The sequence below is a fragment of the Solanum tuberosum genome, unplaced genomic scaffold, assembly GCF_000226075.1.
Source record: "Solanum tuberosum cultivar DM 1-3 516 R44 unplaced genomic scaffold, SolTub_3.0 scf00252, whole genome shotgun sequence".
In the NCBI taxonomy this organism is placed as follows: Eukaryota; Viridiplantae; Streptophyta; class Magnoliopsida; order Solanales; family Solanaceae; genus Solanum; species Solanum tuberosum.
In genome coordinates this window covers 12,441-25,354 of record NW_006239175.1, presented here as the reverse complement: position 1 = coordinate 25,354, position 12,914 = coordinate 12,441, and the positions used below count along the sequence as shown (strand labels likewise).

The 12,914-nt window shown below is 35.1% G+C and overlaps 1 pseudogene; it reads right to left on the bottom strand.

Annotated features, from left to right (window-relative positions):
- Positions 1-2,742: 2,742 nt before the first annotated feature.
- LOC102588725 (translation machinery-associated protein 22-like) lies at positions 2,743-12,551 on the bottom strand (annotated as a pseudogene).
- Between the last annotated feature and the right edge of the window lie 363 nt (positions 12,552-12,914).

Below are 12,914 nucleotides of genomic sequence, written 5' to 3'. Positions count from 1 at the left end.
AAAAACAAGTTAAAACAAATAAAAGATCAAGTTCCCATGAACTCATCCAGTTATCATTAAATAAATATGCAGAAACAACCCCCTAGAAACTGAAAGTTGAAGTACCAAAACTCTAGAGTATTTAGAAAAAGGGAATGCAACCCCAACCAAGAAAACAATAAAATGAAGTGTATGAAATGTCTGAGTCCAAAAAGATGGAAAAGAAACTATGAGGAATTCATGGCAGTTCGGAAGAAATAGCTCACCCTTGGATTGAGATGTCACTGGTCTTACAAGTGAAGTCTTGTATCAACCAACTAAATATACCATGTACTCAACAAGGAAAGAGCAAGTGCAGTATCAGTACACAACCATAGTGTATCATACGACCAGTTCTAAAATATGAATGTAAACATGAAACCAAAAGACAATAATACAATCCAACACATATATCAATAAGTCACAACAGATATAGACTCCTAGTCACACTTATTTACTTAACCAATGCATTGAACATGTCCAATATGATCACAACAGCACATACCCAATCCTCTCATGGGATCCATACACAAACTATCAGTATATCGGCATGGTACCCGAGCCAACATTGTTGTGGTACCTGAGCCAACCATCAATAACAAACAACATGTACAATCACAATCACAATGAATAACCACACTTAAAGCCACAAGTAAATTAAATAGGTTCATTACATGAGATTTATTAACATGATGTCATTTTATTTTTGGCCCTTATGGGTTTCCTACATATATTGCACCAGTATTACTATAAAGAAGTTAACATGCAAATGTTATATACATTGGAAACAAACAACCATCACCTACCTCAATCAAGCCTTAGAAACTCTAAAGAACTTGAGTTTTCCTCTTTTTTAATGCCTTGGCTTGTTCTTTGTCTAAAACAATAATAAAACACAACAATCAATGACCAATGGCCTAACAATACCCGGATTATACTCAAATCCTAACCCTAGGCCAATTTCATAATCATTCTACCCAACCATGGATTTTCACGCCATAATTTCAAGTTAAAACCCTCCCCTAAGGTTGACCATATTCTAGGGATTAAGAGTCAATTTGCAAGTAAAAGGAGTAATTAACTTACCTTTATCGAAGAGAACGATGAAAACAAGATAAAAAAATGCCCTAGTTCACCTCTACAATTACCTAAAATGAGATAGCTAAATAATGATCGGTTTTAGAACTTCTTTACACAAAAGCCCGACTAACCCTGCTATAGTGGTTCACCCGCTATAGCAGGAATTAATTTCTCCTGCTATAGTAGTGTGACACCCGCTATAGCAGGTGTCAGAGACTTGGAAAATCCTTCCCAAAGCCCCATTCACAACACACTTTCAACCTTTAACGTCCCAACCAAACCATTCACGCAAAGATCGATATCGGGAGTTCTACTCACCCGAATTCACTTTTGTAATGCCCTATGGATTCCTTAATGTCTTAGCTAATAGAAATCCAACCCAAACTTAGACATTATCCTCAATCTCTTCTCAGATCGGCCTAGACCCCACCTTGCTCAAATTTCGTCTAAGACTGGCCTAGCCTAAGATTTTCAAGTTACTACTCAAAAAGTTTTCTGACCCAAATCCTTCACCATTGGTCTACTCATAACGACCGGAAGGGTCCATTACACACATCGAGTTGAGAATTGAAAATCTCTTCTCTATAAAGCATATTCTCCGAGATTTTAGTCTAATTTTATTAGAAGTAAAGTAGGAATGAATGTGGGACACCTTCCTAGGTCTGTGTCTATTGTTAGTTGAGAGTGTTTGTGAATGGAATGAGAGAAAGTGTAGATGAAAAGGGTGTTGTGTATTCAAGTGCAGGTGGTGAGAGAGTGTGTAAAGATGCCATGTGAAATTGGATGTGTAAGAAATTGTCATATGGTGTTATGTAGAAATAGTCTTACTAATGTGTGAAAGAATCTATGAAAATAAACATGTGATTTTGTGAAGTTATGGCATAAAGAAAACAATGCAAAAGTGTGGATTTGTTATCTGCAAGTATAGCCTGTGTGATCTGTTTTTACGTCCAACATCTCTTGCAGTGTTAGTTTTAAAGAATTGTTGGAAAAGAAATAGAACTTTCGAGCCAATTAATCTTGTCATAAACAAGGTACACAAGTTTGATGTTTGTTGTAACGAACTTCCAATGTTTGATGTTTGCTTAAAACCATCTTTGAAGAATACTAGTGTCGATAACAAGAGTTCTGGTCATGATAGAACAACCACGACGGATGAAATGAGAATACACCAAGAATATTGTATATGCAGAAGTATTAAGTGAGCTACGCTTCATTATATTTCTGTACCTCATAAAATCATAATAAATAAAAGAAAAACTCACTGATATCTAATTGACCTTTGATTATTTTTCTTTGTAGGTTCACGCGATATTCAATCATCTTGAACTCAACAAATAAGTTAGCAGATGAGAATTCATATTTGTCAACAACAGAAACTTGTACTTTATTCAAGTAATATTGATATTATTTTTTTTAAAATCATGTACAATATGAAATAGCATACTGTGGGGAGAAGAGGGTCTTGTCTATGAGTAGCTTAAATGCAGTAACCAAAGTTGAATGATTCTTTCAGAGTACAAATAAATGCACTTCGAGTAGGGTCAAATTGAAAACTTAATCCAGATCAAACAAAACTTACATAGTTCCAACAATATTCCTCTATCTAATTACAATAGAGTAACCAACTTAGAATTTCACAAATATCGATCCAAGGAATAAATATGATTACCATTCAATAAAAAACAGACACCATCATGACATACAGTATAATACCAAATTTCATAAACAAAATAGTATTGCAGCAACTGTACAAGCAGAATGCTGCCAGCTAACCAAATCAAACCATATCTAAACTGCAAAATCCCATTCTGTTTTTGGGTTCCCTTAGTAACTGTAGGGAAAAGGGTTGGACGGGATAGGAGCATCAATAACTCCAATACAAATTCTCATTCAAAAATTTAATCATATTGATATGAGCATTGACCTGATAAAACACCTTGCTGCAAGCAGGAATAAAGAGTCCTAAGTTTATGCCGCAGGAACCTTTTCCCCATCTTCTATAAATAATATTGCAGATTCTGAAACCTGAGAATCACAGAGAAAAAGAGTTTCAACAAACAACTTAAAGAAATTGGGTAAGACAAGGGTATCTACTATCTACTAATATAATATTTTTATTTTTCTTAAAAATACCTAACTAACCTAGTAAATAATAAGAATTTCTCAAACAATTTCACATCCATCTATGTTATGTTTCAATGAAACAAGGTACTTGAGAAAGAAAGTACCCACAGGCTCAGAAATAGAAATAGCCGGAAAGAGGAAGCTACAGTTAGCCTCTTAATTATTTCTTCCCGATCTGGTTAAGTTCTTATCCAACACTTGAGGCGACACTGAGAGCAACTTACCAAGCATGTTAAGTTCTGAGGGCACTAAAGCAACATTGACATAGATATGGACCAAATCTCAAATATAGAATAAATGTAAAATTGGAATTAAATTAGACTCTTGAGGGGGACACACAGAAATGTAACTCGGTATTTTCTTTGATAGTAGCAACAAGAAAAAAAAGTTCACAAACAGTTTTAGATGAAAGGACAAATTCTAAAGCCTGATTAGAAATTCAGAAATGTATGTTTCGACTCGAGTAGATTGAATGATGCATTGACCGCATATTTGGCTAGAGGGATGCAATCTTTGTCAATTGCAGTTCCTTTCTTAGACAGAGAGGAAGAAATTTAACTCATTCTGATGATTATAACAATACATATAAACAACCATAATTTTCTATAATACTAGTAAATAACTAGCTAAAAACACACGCATAGACAAAAATGTAAAGATAATACAGATATTAACATACATCGGGCCAGGTTTTTGTAATAAATTCCACAATATCGTAACCTATGTCTCCTTGAACGTCAATCTGCTCCTTCTCAGTTGGGCCCTAAAGGGTGAATGCAGGTCAGGCATACAACAAACTTATACCAGAGAAAATCAAAACTATAACTCAACGCACCTTCACCAAGGAAGCTCCAGTAGCAAACTTTTTACCAAGCTTTTTGGAAGCATCACTTAGTTTAACACCTTAAATGCCAAAAAAAATAAGCCAAACTAAGAACTGCAGCAACTTGGAAGACAAAAAGGATCTAGAGAAAGAAGAACACATATTATTCAACATAATACACAATAAACTATAGGTAAATGCTCACCAAAGAGTTCGAGGCCTTTGATAGTTGTGATACTTTTCCGCTTGTTACGTGTCACCTTTTCAATAATAATTTCTTGCTTGTCCTACCAAATAATTCAACAACTTATAACCAATTGTAGATTAATTCAGGAGCTCTGTCCTGGACACAATTGAAGGCTGATTGTAGGAAGTTGGGACATTGTGGATAACTTGTGGATATGTCACTCGCTGTTCTACAGTATTTGTACAATGAACTATATCATACTAAATGATTTGCAGTCATACTCACTTCTGAAATCGTACCTGAACTTATTAGCTGACTATTGGATTGCTTAAGTTAGTTGCCCAAATCAATTGAAGCATCACAAATGAGAATTCTTTTAAAGAAACCCATTTTATCCCATTAAGATGCCCATATAAATTTCAATCACTCAAAAAAAGAAGAGGAAAAAGGAATATAGAAAAGAAACCCTCTATAGCCTCAAGATTCTAAGTTTTCAATGAGGGTTCCATAACAGAACCCTTGACAACCACTTTCATTTCAGGTTCTCTGCCCTTTAATAATGATGGTTGAAAGAACCAAGTGATTAAAAAACTGAAAAAGAGCGATACATTAATTCAAACAATTATAACTCTCACATATCTGATACTAATAATTTTCATCCATGCAACGAAACACTGGCCTAAACCTATAATAGCGAACTGATCATGCAAAGAGAAACAATAGTGTGCCTTTGGCAGTTGCTGAATACTAGTTCATAGGAATTTTTGTGGGTACAAATGATTCAAATAAGCACTATTGCTTTCTCTTAGTGTAGTACTTTAGTTAGTCCTTATACACTTCCTTCCAACAAGAAAGGTTGATCATGACCCTAACCTCCTGAGCAAGTTTTTCTTCTTAACATTGACAAGGAAAAAACCTTCATAAAAACACAATAGCTCCAGCCTTCAAGTATGTTCAACCAGGAAAAATAACATCTGGGAAAATGACGAAATGAAGAATAAACACATCAACAACAAATCAACTACATACCCAGTGTAATCCCACAAGTGGAGTTTAGGGAGGCCGGTATGTATATAGACCTTACCTCTACCTTGTGAAGGTACAAATGTTTTTTCTAAAAGCCTTGGACTCAAGAAAAGCATAACAAAATGGGTATCAAAAGGACTAGTGAAGAAGCCATATTGAAAATAATGGGAAAAAATAAAACAATAGCAATAGCAAATAATATGATAACCGAAGCAAAGAAAATAACAAGTAATAATAAAATCGAAGAATAAAATAGTAGGAGAGGAATAATAATAAACGCATCATCATAGTTCATGAAGGGAAAGAGTTTAGCTTTTTTTATTACCATCGTCCACAATCACAATCTGTTGGTCAAAGTATCACCATAAGAAACTCACCAATCAAAATTTGTACATGACTTGTATTATCATTGGGATGGGGTGGAGTCATAGAAACCTTAAAAGAGAGATTTGCATGCTTCAGATAACAAGAAAAGTCTTTGAAAGTTCTTACTTTCTTTTTTATCTTTCCACCAGGAAGATGTTTGACTTCTTTTGGTTTAGATGTTGAAGAACCTGATCCAACAAAAGGAAGAAAGAGGATATGCACAAAATTCAATTTGAATTCAGAGGGCAGATTAAACAATACCTAATTAATCTTAGAGTTCTCTGCTCAAACGGGTGACCCAGCTACAAAAACCAATCCAGCATAAACTTGACATGATAACAAAATATTATGTCCAAAAGAGGTAGAGATAGGTTGAAGAAGTACTGTGGAGAGGTGATTAAACATGACATGATGCACTTTCCGCTTACCGAGGATATGACCTTAGATAGGAGGTTGTGAAGGACACAGCTTACAGTAGGAGATTAGTAGATAGTAGTGTGTTTTCTTGATATCCATCCATACTAGTAGTCGTAGTATTGCTCCTATAGTTTATTGTTCTTTGATTTCTGTTACTATCTGTTGTTTTTTGTACTTCGATTATTGTATTATTTTGTAGTAGTTAGTGTTCAAATGCTTTGTTATGCTTTCGCTTCCGTTTATTCACTTTCTGGACTGCTTTGGACATTTTTTTCTTGAGCTGAGGGTCTATCGAAACAACCTCTCTACCTCTAAGGTAAGGATAAGTACTGCATACACTCTACCCTCCCCAGACCAACAAACCCAACTTTGTGGAACTACTCTGGGTATTTGTTGTTGATAATAGAATATTATGATGTTGAAAAACAGAACAAGAATTAAGAAATAAGCATCTCTTGGCAATAAAAATGACTATTGAAAAGAAAGCCTTCCACCAAAATGATCTGGGAGTATCCAATAACATTAGAAGAAATATATGGACTACCATGGAGGACATAATATAAATAAAAGATTCCAGTTCTGAAGAGAAAAAAAAAATGAATTTATAAAAACAGGGGCATCAAAAAAGAGATTTGAGATGAACTTCCAAAACTAAGGGAATACAACCAACCAATAATGACTCACTAGAATACCCTAACGAATTGTCAAACATTGACTACAACAACTATGCCTCAGTCCCAAATAAGTTGAGATCAGTTGTATGAATCTCCACTTCTTCATTTAACATCATTAATCACATAAATAAAATAGAAGTGCAAAATAAGTTAAATATATGAATAAATAATAATAGTAATAATATTGATGATAATATTAGAAGTTTCCTAACAAGTCTAAAACCTCTTCTCAACTAGCATATATCACTTATATGGATGTTTTTCTTTCATTGGACCCTATTTTAAGGCAAGTCTATATTGATACCAAGGATTTGTAGGTCTTTCAAACAACTTTCTTCCATGTGATTTTAGGTCTACCCTGTCCCTTTTTAAGACCTTCAGTTACCTTAGTTTCACACCTACAGACGGGTGCATTTGTAGGTCGATGCAAGACATGTCCAAACATCTCATGCGAGCTTCTCGCATTTTATCCTTAATGCATGCTACTTGCATCTTCTAGAATGTGATCATTTATAATGTTACATAATATTGTATGACTATAAATTCATTTCAGCATCTACATCTCTACAACATAGATCTTGTGAATATGTTGGACTTTAGCATCCCAATGTTCTCTACTATATAACTGTTATATGTTGGATAAGAAATGAAATTGCGGTGGAATTAGAATTAGGGCTTTTCTGAGATTGCATCTAACGAAATTAATCAGAAAAGGGTTAGTTGGGCCAACTGGAAGTCAATTACAACAGTTGGGCCACTTTCCAATTAAATAAGCCACCGACAGATTGGACTGGGTAGTTATGAAAAATCTGGTAAATCCAATTATCTCCTCTCTCGTTCTTCTCTCTTCAATCTTCTCCTTCTTCTTCTCATCTCTTTCTAAACCTTCTACCCTCATCTTTTACTGGATAATCACCATTGTTGGAAGGATTTTAGCTCAAGACTAGCTTAGTTTGAGTATGAATTGTAATTTGTAATAGTCAAAACTTCCAATAAATAAAAGTCTAAATTCTTCTCTAGTTCTCTCCTTTGTAATTAGCATTACAATAACATTGCCAGTTTTACCGTTGTTCTATAGAACTTACCTTTCCCTTTAGTAGGCATTTTTCTATTACATGACACTCCACTAGCACTTCTCCATTTTAACCATCCAATTTTAATATTATGAGTAACACTCCTCTATCATTCAATTCTTCTGAAACAATGACCCTAGATATTTATATTGTTTGCATTTTCACACTGCAATCCCATCTAGTTTCACTTCAATTTTTCTCTTCACATGCTAACTAAACCTACAGTGCATGTATTCAGTCTTCTACTTATTATAAAACTCTTGCTCTTTATAGCTCAAGCTTTTGGTTGACACCCTCGTTAGAATCATCATTTAACACAATTTCATCCGCAAATAGCATACACCATAAAACCTCATCTTGTATTTTGTTGGTTAACTCATTCATAAATAGGGTAAACAAGCAGAGGCTCAATGTCGATTCCTAGTGTAAACAATTGTTGTGGGGAACTCCTCTATATCAACTACTACTGTTTACATGATGAAGGCTCGTTCATACATGTCTTTTATGACATTTATGTATTTAATAAGATGAACTTCTTTCTTCTCCATCACCCACCAAAGGACCTTTCGAAGTACTCTATTATATTGTTTCTCTAGGTGAATAAACGCCATGTGCAAATCTTTCTTACATCTGTGATATATTCCCATCAATTTTCTTAGCAAGAATATAGCCTCATTTGTAGATCTACTGAGCATATATCCAAACCGGTTCTCTTTCACTCTTCGGTGTTCTTAGGTCTGTGCTCTCTCTTTCCCAAAGTTCCATCATACGACATATGGGCTCAATGCCACAATAGTTCGCACAACTTTGATTATCTCCTTTGTTCATATAAATCGGAATTAGGTGTTCCTCCTCCACTCATGGAGTATCCTACCACTTCTTGATATATAGCATTGAATAGCTTGGTGAGTCATTCTACTTCGGCCTCTCCAAGACACTTCCAAACCTCTATACGGATACTACATTGACCATAAGATTTTCTTATCCTCACAATGTTCATGGTATCCTTTACCTTTGTCGACCTAATTCTACGAATGTATCCAAAGTTCGTACTTTTCACATATGTGTGAAGGTCTAAACTGAGTTTATCTTGGTTAGAGCTAAACAATTGACCAGAATAAAATTCTCCATCTCTCATGTTGAGAAACAACTTTAACGCAAAAAAAAACATTTTTGCAAGCAACTCCAGAAAGACTTTTCAAGTCTAGATTTACCATTCCTCATTGCTCGATGTTGACAAGATATCTGCAACGACCTTGTAAGATCTATGACCTTGGTCTTTCTCAACTTTTTTTTATGACCGTGATATCCACACCAATTTTTGCGCACCTCAATTAATTCCACGGATACCTGCCACCTTCCACCAACAACAGGTATCAGGTAACTTTGTCCACCAAGACTAGAACAGATGGGAAGAATCACCCAGTATTTTTGGTCTCCATTGAGTTTTGAACCTAAGACCTCAGGGTTTTCAACCACTTCACTGACCACTAGGCCACACCCTTAGGGGCGGTCTTTCTCAACTTTAAACAACACATTATATCTTTTATGGCATTTATAGGCATCACCTAGGGTAATCTTTTATAATTAAAACGCACCCATCTACCCATAATCTAACCCACCTTGACCCGAATAACTTAAGCACTCTCAGTGTAAATTCTCCCACAAATCAATTTTTCTCTTCTTCCAGCAACAATTATTCGGTGTCAACTCAGTCGTCGTCCTCATCGGCTCTGACTTGCATCTGGTTAGCACAAACAACTTGTAAACTGCTGCATTCACTAATTTCTACTCAATCATGGTAACCATCCCAATGACATACATGTCGCTATCGGTAAAGAACACAACGATCTTGATTGTTGTAATAGGTGTTTGTTCCTGTGTTCCATAGGTTTAGTGTTAGTACTCCACTGCCTATTGGTTTGTTCTTTAGGAATCTCTTGCTTGCGTGGTTTAACTTGTTGTTTTCTCTCAGTTAACCATCTAAGAAAATCCCTTAGGTAGACCCATGTTTCTTTTGAAACTTCCATTGACAGCTTCAGTTCACACATCAATAAAAGTAAACATTCTAGCAAAACGTATTCTTTTTCTTCATTTTGAGGCTCTTTGGGTTGATCAATTTGCTTCTATTCTTCGTTTTGTTCTTTGTTTTGCACTGGCTTTCTATATGGTGTTTTTGATTCTTGTTGGGACATTGTGGAATTCATTTTTGATGGTTCAAGACACTATCTTCTGCTACAAAATACTCTATCTTCGCTTCTTCTTGCTTAATTTAAATTGTTAATTCACAAGTTTCATGCTTTCGCTCCACCCTGCTTTCTCTCTATTTCTTGTGGATTCTCCTTGATTTTTGGTGTTTTGGGTTATAATTTGGGTCAGGGCGGGTTAGAATATAGGTAGATGGGTGGGTTTAATTTGTGGGTAAAAATTAAATTAATTTCAAATAGGTTGTTTAGATAATGCCACATGTCCTTCTATTTACCAAAAGGATGTACACAGCCCAAAAGATTAACGGTAAGGATATGAATGACCTTAAAGTATAAATAATGATATTAACATGCCATTTAAGATAGTTTGGGGGTAGATTGTCCCTTTTATGTATTTTAATAAGACCAATGTCTGGCAAGCTCGTGTGCACTTCCAATGTTCCACCACTACTTGTATCCTCCTACTAGCACATGCACTACGTAACTTTGTGCAAGGCTTCAACACATGAAAAGAAATCATCTAACTTTGTTATCTCTATTGGGTTCCATTAAGTCTCATTCTTGCTTCATCAACCATAATTTATTACTTCTCCCACCCCTTTCCTTGTTAGCATCTCAAAATCACTCTCTATGGAGAAGCCAATTAAACCAAACAAGAATACACCTAAGCAGACTAAAATCACTTCATTAAATTATATACCCATATTACACGGAGTTTTCCATATATATGACTAGTCTATAAACAATAATTCACCCTCGAGAAATGGAGACTACTAAGCAAAATAACAAATGGGCTTTCACTTTCAGAGAATAACCAGGCATAAACCAAATTGATTCTCTTTCACTCTTGTTGAGTTCGTAAGTCTACGCTCTATCACTCTTTCCAAGAGTTACATAGCAATAATATGAGTTCATTGCCACAATAGTTCACATGACTTTTACTATCTCCTTTTTTCTTATAAATCAAAATCATGGTGCTCTTCCTCCACTCATTGGGCATCCTATCGTTTCTAGTATAGCATTGAATAGCTTGATGAATCATTTGACTCTGACCTCCCCAAGACACTTCCAAAACCTCTATACAGATACTAGTTGGAGTTTAGACTACAAGCTATTCCAATCCTCATATTTCTCATGGAATCCTTTACCTCTGTCAGCCTAATTCTACGAGTGTAGCCAAAGTTTCTATCATTCACAGACGTGTGAAGATCTAAAATATAATTCTCTTGGTTAGAGTTGATTAATTGATCAAAATACTCTCCATCTCTTCTTGATCCCGTCATCTCCTATCAACACTTCTTGACGATCGATCGGCATAAAAACTCATAAGATAAAGAAATATTGTAAATCTCTTCATGCTTGCTCCAAGGTTGAAGTACCATTTGTACAAATAAAAATCCCTTCTTTAAATCAGAAAATATTCTGCAAGCAACCCCAAAAAGATTTTTCAAGCATGCATGTACAATTCGTCAAATCTCGATGTTGATGGGATATCTACAACAACCATATAAAATTAATGTCCTTGGTGTTTCTCAAATTTAAAGAGTATATATCTTTTTCTGGCATATATATGCATCACCTAGGATCAACTTTTATATCTTGAATTAGATAAGGGACCAAAAAGGTTGAGCTAAACTTCAAACTGAAATCCACTCTACACAACCAATTATTAGGCCATTGTATATACCGAACAACATAATTTTTAAAAGGCCAATGTCTGCAATCTCATGCACACTTCCAGTGTTCCACCGCTACTTGTATCCTCCTACTAGCAGATGCACCACATAACTTTGTGTGAGGCTTCCATACATGTAAAAGAAACCATCTAACTTAGTTGTCGCTATAGGGGTTCCAACAATAGTCTCATTCCCGCTTCATCAACCATAATATATTACTTCTTCCACCCTTTTCCTTGTTAGAATATCAGGATCACTATCCCTGGAGAAGCAGATTAAACTAAAAAAATTACACCTACGCTAACTAAATCACTTCACTTAATTATATATCCGCATATTACACAGAGTTTGCCAGGTATATAACTTAAAATCAGCAATTCACCCTTAAGATGGCAATTGTTGAAACGAACAGCAAACAGGCTCTCACCTTCAGAGATTGAAGTCGACTAAAGCTTATCAGAGACTTTATCTGTTTCTGTTCCATTTGATTCTGCAAAAACAAACAAATAAACAAAATCTCAAGGATAAGGAATTCAGACCCTATTTATAAAATTTTAAAAAAAAATCATAAATAGGGCATTCTTAGGGTTAAAACCTTTGAGGAATTCCGGATAGAGATCGGATGCATTTTGAATCAGCCAGGGTTTGCATTTCTCAAAGTCAGGTCCGAATTCACAGTACTCTGCTGGTAACCCGCAGACTCCACAGTATAGTACCTGAACTGGCTGGGGCTTCTCCGCCATTTGTGAATAGCTCAACTTGAGTTGAGCAGCTATCAAGAAGATTCTGAGGCTAAGCAGACGACGGCGTGAGGAGCGTCTTTCGTTCAGTTGTTGAAGTAAACTATGGGAAGAATTGAAGAAATAGAATCATGAGGCCTTTTTAACCAAATTCAAAAAAGGTAAAGAAGGGAAAGAATTATATATATATATATACACTTATATTACTACCTTAAAAGCATGAACTCCCTAACATTAATGTTAAATTACTATATTACCCCAACTTAAAACAAATTTATTATATATTCTATATTTAATATTATATTTATATACACTATATTATATTAAAAGCAGACACCTTTTCACATTGATGGGTAGTGACTTTACTGAAAGGTTGTGACTTTTTTTTTATGAGTTATGACTTTTTCGATGAGTTATGACATTTCTAAAAAGTTGTGATTTTTTTGAAGGGTTTTGACTTATCTGAAAAGACACGATAACCATCTTTTCATACTATCCTT